An 11,721-nucleotide genomic window follows, 5' to 3' on the forward strand; every position below is an offset into this window, starting at 1 on the left:
TCTGGAGGGAAAGCAGTAAGTGTTTACAACACAGAGCACCACACTACACACTGGTTTTAGGGTCAGGAAATGAAGGAAACCAAGCAGGTGAAAGGGGAGGGTGATAGTAATGACATACCCAAATTGGAATGTAATCAGGTCACTGGAATTAACACCATTGTGAAAGCTACCAAGGGCTCTTTAATAGCCACCAATGGTCAGGACCTTGTTTTTATGTCTCATCTGAAAGACGCCACCTTTCCAACAACACAGCTCCCTCTAATACTCTGATAGGTCACTGCGTCAGTTCTAAGAAAAGGAGGACTAGGGGCACCTTAGAGACTAACAAATTTATTTGAGCATAAGCTTTCGTGAGCTGCAGCTCACTTCATCGGATGCATTCAGTGGAAAATGAATGCATTTTTTTTTTCTCCACTGAATGCATCTGATGAAGTGAGCTGCAGCTCACGAAAGCTTATGCTCAAATAAATGTGTTAGTCTCTAAGGTGCCACAAGTCCTCCTTTTCTTTTTGCGGATATAGTCTAACACGGCTGCTACTCTGAAACCTGCATCAGTTCTGACTCAGAGGGAAGAGTACCCTCTATTGAATCGTTTTAACAGGCTATTGGAAAAGGCATTAGTACTAACTGCAGAAGATCCGGCGTAAGTGAACACTGCATAAAAAGGTCAGTTCTTATCCAGCTGTTTTTTTTTATTATTGTAGCTAAGCATAACAGTTACACTAGAAAACATAATTAGGGGCACAGTCAAAGGGACTCCATCAAGTGCTTCCTCAAAGCACTTTTTAAATTGTTGGCTTTTAACCTCCCAGTGTTTTTAATGGAAGCTTGAAAATAGTATTTATTTCCCACTAGTATGCCTTTTCTGTGACTAATGGTGGATAAACTTTGAGTTGTACTATCATAGGGGTTTCCTTTCATCCTTTCCCCTGGTTCTTGTCACGTACACAGAAAGCAGACAACCAGAAGTCCAAAATGCAGACAATGCGATGTTTTTTGGGGTTAGTTTCCAATCAAGCATATTCCAAAGCCCTTCACCCCAGTCAGGCTTATCTGTATATGCTGATAGTTCCCCAGTGTTGCATTTCCAGCTCTGACACCACAGAGCATTTACCCCATGTCCTCTTCCCAACTGATGCCGCAGAGCCTTACCTGTGTCCCTGATCCCCATTCCTGTTCCCTCCCCATAGCAAACATGATTCCAATTTCCCTTCCCCCTGCTTCCCGTTTGACCCCAGTTTATATAGTAATATTCTCAGCTATACCTTTAGCCAATCATTTTAATGTAATTTAACTAACCAATCCTAACATAGTAACATAATTTTTAACCAATTAACCACTACCCTAATTAACTTAGACCTAGCAAAATTAATTATACAGCAGAGAGAAACAATTAGAGAACCAGGCAGATTAACAATAACAAAGTGGGGGCTATAAGGATAAAAATACAGAAATGAGGGTTTCACAACCATTGATAAGTGATTTCTTGCCAGACAGGGTGCTATCAAGCTAAGTTTTCTTTAACCATCTTAAGATAAGTTTCAGAGTAGCAGCCGTGTTAGTCTGTATTCTCAAAAAGAAAAGGAGTACTTGTGGCACCTTAGAGACTAACAAATTTATTAGAGCATAAGCTTTCGTGAGCTACAGCTCACTTCATCGGATGCATCCGATGAAGTGAGCTGTAGCTCACGAAAGCTTATGCTCTAATAAATTTGTTAGTCTCTAAGGTGCCACAAGTACTCCTTTTCATCTTAAGATAAGTTTCTTTATCTGGTGGTGATGGGTACTATCAGGACAGGATTGTCTTCCTAACAGCCCAATATCACCTTATTTCAATGTAGCTGGTTTGAAATGTGGGGATGTGCCCATACACTTCCCAGTTCGTGGCTGCCCCTGCTGCTTCGCCAAAGGCCTTAGCAGCCTAAGAACAAGGCCTCAGACTATCCTAGTAAAAGAAGACCCATACACAGGATTTTGATTCTTTGTTTTTATCTCTCTGTAACTAGCTAAGTTCTTAAAGTATAGGCCTTTACAGAGGCCTGAATATCTATATTCTAACACTCCACTCCTTTCTTTTGGGATCCTCCTGCCCAGGTATCCCTGGAAAAGCATAGGACATATGGCAACATATTTCCTGATAGGGCCAGGCATTAAGGTGGAATGTGTCGAAGCTCCATCTGTCTCACCACCCCTCGTGTAGTACCGTGCCTTGCACCTTCTATCGTACGGGCATACTACTACTACTACTACTTCAATTAGTGTTCCACACTTCCCATTATAGTGGGCCTGAGAAGGTTAGGTCCGGGTTGCCTAGTACAGAGGTGGGGGAGGGGTTACTACGTTACTTACAGGTTATAATTAGTGGCTGTTCTTTAGAGGATTGTGCCCCTTTTGATTGTTTCCATATACAACGTAACAATACCCCAGCTGCTATGATAATCTACAGCAACACCGAGAGTCCTGACCACTGTAGTATATAGTCCAACATCCTGGCCACCACCAAAAACACTGCTTCTCCTCCTTTGACAGAGTTAAAACCCTGTAACACCATCCTGAAGTGTATATTTTAAATGTGTCCAGTTGTTGGCAGTTGCAGTGAGCTGCCCCTGCAGGTTTCGCATGCTTTTGTCCATATCATGAGTTCACTGGACGTTTATCAAAAAATGGGGTATTGTTTAAACCAGCTCGACCACTTGGTATGGAATTGGCTAGTATGCACTAGTTTGATTGTGCACAGTAATGAGTTCCACAGATTAATTTATGCACCATAGTCCTGATGGCAGTGTGTAGATGTGTGTAACTTCGCCAGATGTTGGTGCAATTGTGTCCCCAAGCGTTGTGTACATGCCCAGCAAACACCCTATACATATTACCCATAATGGCCCACATTTGCAACAGGCCATTAATTCTGCTCCTCCATGGCCATTAAGGAGGGACACATTCAAATATTTTCTCTGGACAATTACTTAACTGAATTATTGTTAATTTTACATCATTTCCTCCTCCTCATCTATTTCCCAGTGGTTTCCAGCGAGGTCCTCCCTTTCTCATTGTTCCCATAGGGCTCATGGGAACCATATTCATAGCTGTCTGATTCCAAGATACCACTGTAACTATTACACAGATGCTAGCCTCAGAGTTGAGCATTTTGTATCCCCATACACACCCCCCCCTCCCAAGTTAGCCTTTTGAAGCCATCCTCCACCCATGTCACGAGGTTTCCTGTCCACTGAATTAGCTGCACATTCACTTTTGCTGCAATTTTTCATCCCATGGCGACTGCAGACAGTTGCTGTGCCAGTAGCTCATTGATTTGCTGCTGCAATTTTACATTCTGGCTTATTAGTTACTTAGTTATCCAACAGACCCCCAGATTTTATACACCCAACCCTGTGTTTCCTGCTGCCCACAAATCCTTTTTTCAGCGACTATTTCATATATGTCCCTTCACCCACCAATTAAATTGTTATTTCAACTCTTGTATACATGTACTGCAGTTAGGGAGTACCCGGTCCACCCACTATTCTCTGAGGTGTGCCACTCATGTTATGACTGGAAAGCCACGTTGAAAAGCACCGGTTGCACCTGCTCCCAGTGGCTCCCACACATTCACCCATCTGGAAGTATTTCCAGTTCCAGGCTGTGGCCAGTTTAGATCAGGATTCTTCCACCTTGGCATCCATATTACCTGTAGGGTTACATTCTGCAAAGCGGTTAAATAAATATACCCAGTGTCCTAGGGGAGACTGTATGCCCAGTGTGATGTGTACATAACTGCACGTCCAGGGATTTTCCTCCATGCAGGGACCATTATGATTACACATGGTAACATCACACCCTAATTGTGAGACCCCATAATCCAAACATCCCAGGAGACCGGAGGGTTATATGTTTTTTTGGGCCCTCTGTAACAAACCACATGTCCAGATGACTGTTTTTTCCACTGTCATTGATCATGACGTATCCTAAGAAATACCATGCAGTATTTCCTGATAAATTTGATATTCTCCACTGGATTAGGATCCCTCCCCTTCCAATCCGTACACTACATACCAGCACTACCAGATTCCCATGGTGGGGGATCAGTTTTCTATGGGTAGATCCTTAAGGTCCTCATCTGCCTTATTACCACAACTTGGGGATGTTGCAGTCCGCGTGTTCCCTCTTGCCACTTTACGTCACGGGATCTGGGCAGGGTTTACAATAGTGACAACTGTGATTAGCAACAACGATTGTTCCATTCCTGGCCAGGGAATCCTTGGGTTCCCTTTTGTAGGTTCAACTGTAAAATGCATGTAACAATTTATACGGCCTCCTTCTTAACCCCCCCTTTTTTGTGCCTTTTAATTTGTACTTTATTTCCCTGCTTGGGTAGACCATGCTTCCCAGGCAGGTCATACCATGTGTTAAACTCTCCTTGTACAATATCCACTAAAATAACAGTAATAACAAAACACAAACATAGAACACAATCTTCGTTGTGACAGTAGACCCACGGTGCTCTGGGTTATTCTTCCACTGGCGCCAGCTTGCTTGTAGAGTGTCTGAAAAACAAAAGAAACGTTTCACAGCCCCCTGGTGGAGACAGATTATTGCCTTTTACACATCTCCTTGCTAATTGCAGGAAAAACTAAAGTATTACCTCCACACTATCCTTGTTTTGTTCCATAGTTAGTCCAGTGAATTATCCCACTGTTCATTTATGAAATTCATGAGGTGGTGTACCTCAGTTTCCCCCTCTTGTACAGCAGGCCACGTTTATAATGGTCTCTGCTGTACCTAGCTTTAAGTTTATTCACATGTAATAGGTGAAGCATTATTGCTATATGAACCAACAACAACATTAGCATCAAATCTTATCTTGTTATACCATCCCTTTTATTTGGACAATTTGTCTTTGAAGCCAGTGTGTTCATTACCCTCTTGAAATCTTTGCATAGGCTTTAATTTAATTATATGCTTGGGGTTTTGGTGAATTACAACATAGAGATGTCATGCATGCAAGCAGACTTCTTTTGTACCAGTCTTCAGATTTCAGCACTCCATACACACACACAAAGTATATTTTTTTCCTACTTAGGGTTAACCATTCCCTCTCCTATTCTTAGGGTTGACTTTTTTCACCTTCCTCTGGAGGGTCATAATTTGAGTCTTCTTGCTTACAAGTAGCTTATTTGCTGACCAGGTATACTTATTATTTGCAGCTCCTTTGTGCTGCCACTTATGGGCAGTTCTCTCCGCCTATCAGCTGGATAGTTTGTATCCACACAGAGGCTTTCTGGCTTGCTTTTAGATCCAAAGCCATTAGCAGCTCAGAGACTGTCTTAAAAGGGACACAATTAACTTCCAGAGTTTGATTTCTTTCCACTTTCAACTCCTGCTTCCAAAACACACAGCCATTTGAAAAAGAACACACAATCTATTGTGGCTCCTTATGGAGCCTGAATAGGATTTAAATTAAGTAGCAGTTTTCTTTGCATTTCTTTTACTCCTTCTACAATATAAACTGCACATGTTCTGGGAAAATGCAGTCCCCCTCCATAGTTCAACTCTACAACATTATATTAGCCACATCAACTTTCACACAAGGTGTTATTGCCTCTCTGTGCCCACAGAGTTCTCATGCACCCCCACGAGAGCGACAGTCCGATAACCCAGAGCCACCCCAAGGCTCAGTACTCCCAACATTGTTCCCCTTTTCCTTTTCTTTTTTCCTGTGCACACATAAAAAAAGATCCAGAGTGTCTCCCCTGGCCCCAGCAGCCTCCCACTACAACCATGATTTTGGTCTTTATTTAAGAAGATATTAAACTTTATAAAGAATTGAGGTATCCTTCAGGGTTAAATGCAAAATACCAAAGCCAAACAACACAAGTTACCTGTGTCTGGCAAAAAGTGTCAGTTTTGCAACTTTGAGTGAAAGATTTGAATGGATTTTTAGTGGCATTATTTAAAAACAAAACCAAACCAATTTATTTTAAACCTACAAAAGAAGAGTTTTACAAACCAGGAGTGTTGATTTAGGTCCTTAAAACCTCACATATTTACACTATATTCACACACACACACACATTCTTTTTAACATTCCTTGCACTGCTATTTTTTACACAACTGTACCCCAATTACACTTCCATCTTGTACAATCAGAGGCAGTCAGGTTAATAGAAACCCCTTACATTCCTTTAGTGATTTTGATTAACTCATCCAATAGTCAAATAATATAGATTAGAGTATCTGGCTGCCTGCAGCAGTCCTTTGCAGACCATTTTTGTGGGAAAGGGCCCATTTTCCCCTCAGAATAGCTATAAAGGCTCCTGGGGACAAAAACATAGCAGTGGTAGTAGCCACCTGACCCCCTTGTATAATTTATTTAACTACCAGGGTTCCACCCAATGTGACTGTATTGAGTTGCACAAATAATTACATTTACATAACTGGGTTTTATTATCAAACCAAAAACACTTTCAAGTTGTTACTCTAACATCTTCACAACTGTTACCTTTTAACATTTCCACAACTCTTAACCATTTACTTCCCCCCAAACTCTAGTATGAATTTCTGCAAACTGGCTTTTACCCTGTGCTGTCTTCACTTTGGGATTGTTCAAAAAGGCAGTAAAAAAATCTTTTACTCTAAAAATTTCAGTGGATTCCAGCATGCTTTTTCCAAACAAACATTTTACATGAATATATAAAGTACCCTCCATTAAAACTTCAGAAAAACGAAAAGTGTGAGAGAGGGGTGGTGGGGTGGAAAGCAACCACTTAACCCTGGGAAGTTATTTTAAAGTACAGGCTAACAGCAGCAAATTAAGCAAACTGAGGAGGAGGAGGAGAAAAAGAAGAAAAGGATATAGTTAGCTCTGAGCAAAGGGTAGGGCTCCCTAAGTTTAAACAGTTGGGAACCCTTACCCCCAGGTTTTTATCCTGGCTCTGGGAGAAGAGTGGGGGTTGTTACCCACTCCTGCAAACCCTGCCATTTTTCACTTTGAAACTTTTTTTTCCTCCAGTTCCCTAGGACCAAGTCCCAGCTCCTGTCTCTTAAGACAGTCTGTTAACTCTGCTTTTGACTCCAAACTCTGTTGTGCCAAATAATCTTTAACCACCCCTAACTCTAACTTACAATCCTTCAGTAGCCTTCACTGGAGTAGCACCAAACTTTAAAGATTACTGGCAGCTTCCCATAATGCTGCCTTTACTTCAAACCTCTTACAAATGGACTTAAGTGCCTCCCTTCCCTATCCCCATGGGCATGGACCTCCTTCCGCTACCCAGTTACCAAGGGTGGGCTCCTCCGCAAGCCGCCATCCCTCTGGGTCCCCTAACACTGCCCCTGTAAGGGTTCCTTCCTCACTCTGAACCCTGGGGTACTGATGTGGGGACCTGCATGAAAGACCCCCTATGCTTATTCTTACCAGCTTAGGTTAAAAAAGCTTTCCCAAGGCACAAACTTTGCCTTGTCCTTGAACAATATGCTGCCACCACCAAGCACTTTAACAAAGAAGCAGGGAAAAGGACCACTTGGAGTTCCTCTTCCCCCAGCAATCCCCCCAAGCTCTTACACCCCCTTTCCTGGGGAGGCTTGAGAATAAACAAGTTGAGCACAGACAAGCTTGGGTTTCTTAGGACCCTAAGAACCCAATCAGATTCTTAAAAAACAGTACTTTATTAGAAGAACAAAACAAAGAAATACTCTGTAAAATTAGAATGGAAGATAAACCAAAAGATCTATCTGGTTTTAAGATTCTACTCGATAAGTTTATGGAGGAGATGGTATGATGGGATAATGGGATTTTGGTAAGTAATTGATCTTTAAATATTCAGGGTAAATAGGCCAAATCCCCTGAGATGGGATATTAGATGGATGGGATCTGATTTACTATAGAAAATTCTTTCCTGGGTATCTGGCTGGTGAATCTTGCCCATGTGCTCAGGGTTTAGCTGATTGCCATATTTGGGGTCGGGAAGGAATTTTCCTCCAGGGCAAATTGGAGAGGCCCTGGAGGTTTTTTTGCCTTCCTCTGTAGCATGGGGCATGGTTGACTGGAGGGAGGCTTCTCTGCTCCTTGAAGTTTTGAACCATGGATTTAAGGACTTCAATAACTCAGACATGGGTGAGGTTTTTCATAGGAGTGGGTGGGTGACGTTCTGTGGCCTGCGCTGTGCAGGAGGTCGGACTAGATGATCAGAATGGTCCCTTCTGACCTTAGTATCTATGAATCTATAATCGCACAGGCAGTCAGATTCAAAACATAGAGAATCCCTCTAGGCAAAACCTTAAGTTACAAAAAGGCACAAAAACAGGAATACACATTCCCTCCAGCACAGCAAATTTACAAGCCAAAACAAAGAAAACCTAATGCATTTTCTAACTAGATTACTTACTAACTTTACAGGGGTTGGAGGGCTTTCATCCTCGATCTGTTCCTGTCAAAGGTATCACACAGACAGAGCAAAGCCTTTTTCCCCCACTCCAGATTTGAAAGTATCTTGTCCCCTCATTGGTCATTTTGGGTCAGGTGCCAGCGAGGTTACCTTAGCTTCTTCACCCTTTACAGGTGAAAGGATTTTGCCTCTGGCCAGGAGGGATTTTATAGCACTGTATTCAGAAAGGTGGTTTCCCTTCCCTTTATATTTATGACAGCCCCCATTTCCTTTTTAATCTCATCCCAGGTTGATCCCTGCAACTGAAATGGGCCTTGATTCTTCCATAAAAAATCCATTACACTGACTTGCCAGAACCCACAACTACCATCATGAGAGCCTGCCATACCCCCTCCAAGCAGCTGTGTGGATTGTTGGGGAGGGGGACTTACCGGGCCGCCACTCATCTGTCCGACGTGATGCATCTGAGTCATGGCACAAGATGTTAAAGGGGTTTCCTTTCACTCTCTCCCCTGGTTCTTGTCACGTAGACAGAAAGCAGAAGACCAAAAGTCCGAATTGCAGACATTGCAATGTTTATTGGGGTTAGTTTCCAAGCAAGCATATTCCGAAGCCCTTCACACCAGTAAGTCTTATCTCTATATGCCAATTGGTCCCCAGTGTTCCGTTTCCAGCTCTGACGCCGTAGAGTGTTTACCCCGTGTCCCCCTTCCCAGCTCTGACACCGTAGAGTGTTTACCCCGTCAGGGTTCCTTTCCCACTCTGAGGTACAGATGTGGGGAGCCGCATGCAAGACGCCCTACGCTTATTTTTACCAGCTTAGGTTAAAAACTTTCCCAAGGCACAAATTCCACCTTGTCCTTGAACAGAATGCTGCCACCACCAAGTGATTTAGATAAAGAATCAGGGAAAGGACCACTTGGAGTCCTATTCCCCCAAAATATTCCCCCAAGCCCTACACCCCCTTTCCTGGGGAGGGCTTGAGAATAATATCCTCACCCATTGGTGCAGGTGAACACAGACCCACCTTTGGATCTTAAGAACAATGAAAAAGTCAATCAGATTCTTAAAAGAAGAATTTATTTTAAAAAAAGATAAAAGAATCACCTCTGTAAAATCAGGATGGAAGATAACTTTACAGGGTAACAAAAAGATTCAAAACACAGAGGACTTCCCCTCCAGGCAAAACTTTAAAGTTACAAAAACAGGGATAAACCTCCCTCTTAGTACAGGGAGGATTCACAAGTTAAAACAAAAGATACTCTAATGCATTTCGTTGCTATTACTTACTATTTCTGTAATATTAGACGTATCATTTCAGTGGGAGCTGGATTACTTGCTTGGTCTCTCCCTTTGTCTCCGGGGAGAACACACACAGAGCACCAAACAAAGCCTTCTCCCCCGATTTGAAAGTATCTTCTTTCCCCATTGGTCCTTCTGGTCAGGTGTCAACCAGGTTATCTGAGCTTCTTAACCCTTTACAGGTAAGGAGGGATTTTATGCTACCTGTAGCTGTATATTTATGACAATCCCATGTCCCCCTTCCCAGCTCTGATGCCGCAGAGCATTGTCCCTGTTCCCCATTTCCCTTCACCCAACTTCCTGTTTTACCCCAGTTTATATAGTAATATTCTAAGATATATATTAACCAATCATTTTACTAAAATTTAACTAACCAATCCTAACATATTGTAACATAATTTTTTAACCAATTATATCCCACTATCCTAATTAACTTACACCTGGCAAAATTAATTATAAGTAGACAGAAACAATTAAAGAACCAGACAAATTAACAATAAAAAAGTGGGGGCCATAAATATAAAACAGTACAGAAATGAGGGTTTCAGCTATCAAGCTAAGTTTTCTTTAATCATCTTAAGATCTGTTTCTTTATCTGGTGGTGATGGGCACTATCAGGACAGGATCATTTTCCTAACAGCCCAATACCACCTTATTTCAATGTAACTGGTTTGGCATGTGAGGATGTGACCATACACTTCCCAGTTTATGGCTGCCCCTGCTGCTTCACCAAAGGCCTTAGCAGCCTAAGAACAAGGCCTCAGACTATCCTAGTAAAAGAAGACCCATACACAGGATTTTGATTCTTTGTTTTTATCTCTCTGTAACTAGTTAAGTGATAAAAATACATTTAAATTCTTAAAGTATAATCCTTTACAGGCAGGCCTGACTATCTATATTCTAATATACACTAGTGCAAATCCAGCATAACTTCATGGAGTTCAGATTCATACCGCTGTAACTGAGAGCAGAATGTGGGTCAAATTAATTCCTACTGTAGCTCCTCTGGAGCCAAATTTGATCAGGTTAGATTCGATTCACTGATTTTCTTTACAAAGGAAGGGCATTGTGATTGAATGCACTCAGCACAGGGTTGAATGCATGAAACTTCTGACTTAACCCTAATGGCTGTCATAGTGGGGGAGAGAGGAGCTACCCTAAAAAGTAATGAATAAATTAGAGTCAGGAATGCTGGGAGAGAACGACCGGGCACTAAAATTCTCTTTAAAACTTATGGGCAGCTCACTCCCAAAACTGGCTACCCTGAAGAACCCCAGTTTTAGGAAGGTTTCATGAGGTACCAGAAACCTAGTTAAAAATCAGAAGTTCACAACATTATGGAAATGAGCAATAAGCCTCATAGACAACATTCAGCACCATAAATTAATGTATTTAAAGTAAATATAACTGAGTTGTTAATAGTCAGTGCAATTCAGTTACAATAAGAGATGGTCTGTTACAGGCTATTACACCTGCTCACAGAGACAACAGAAAAAACAGCATTCAGCAACGCACATTTAGCATGAAAATACATCCTTGATTAGGCAACTGTTGGTAACTGAGGGCTGATTTACACTTTTACAAATTAGTTTCACAAAGCTACATTGCTCAGGGCTGTGAAAAACTTTGGACCCTGACCAGCATAGTTAGAATTCTTCCATCTACCCACCTATCACCTCTCAGAGAGCTGGATTAACTACATTGACAGGCAACCTCCTTCCATCAATATAGGCAGCATCTACGCTATGGCGTTATAGTGGTTTGAGTGGCAGTTGTACTCAGGAATGTGCCATGAGCAAAGGGCTAAGTGCCTTGCTTGACATCATTAGGTGAGTGAAAACACTAACTGTGCTACCTCCGGCTTCCCTAAATAATTCAATTTCAGGCCATGAGATAAAGACATTTCAGATTACGTGCACCTCCATGTAATCAGGTTTAATAAACTAGGAGGTTTACTGTATATGTATTTTCAGATCATCCGTCGGTGGGCAGTAATTTAATCCTTAACCTCCAATGGTTAATAACTACAGCCTAA

Source organism: Dermochelys coriacea, chromosome 9 (assembly GCF_009764565.3).
Source record: "Dermochelys coriacea isolate rDerCor1 chromosome 9, rDerCor1.pri.v4, whole genome shotgun sequence".
NCBI lineage: Eukaryota > Metazoa > Chordata > Testudines > Dermochelyidae > Dermochelys > Dermochelys coriacea.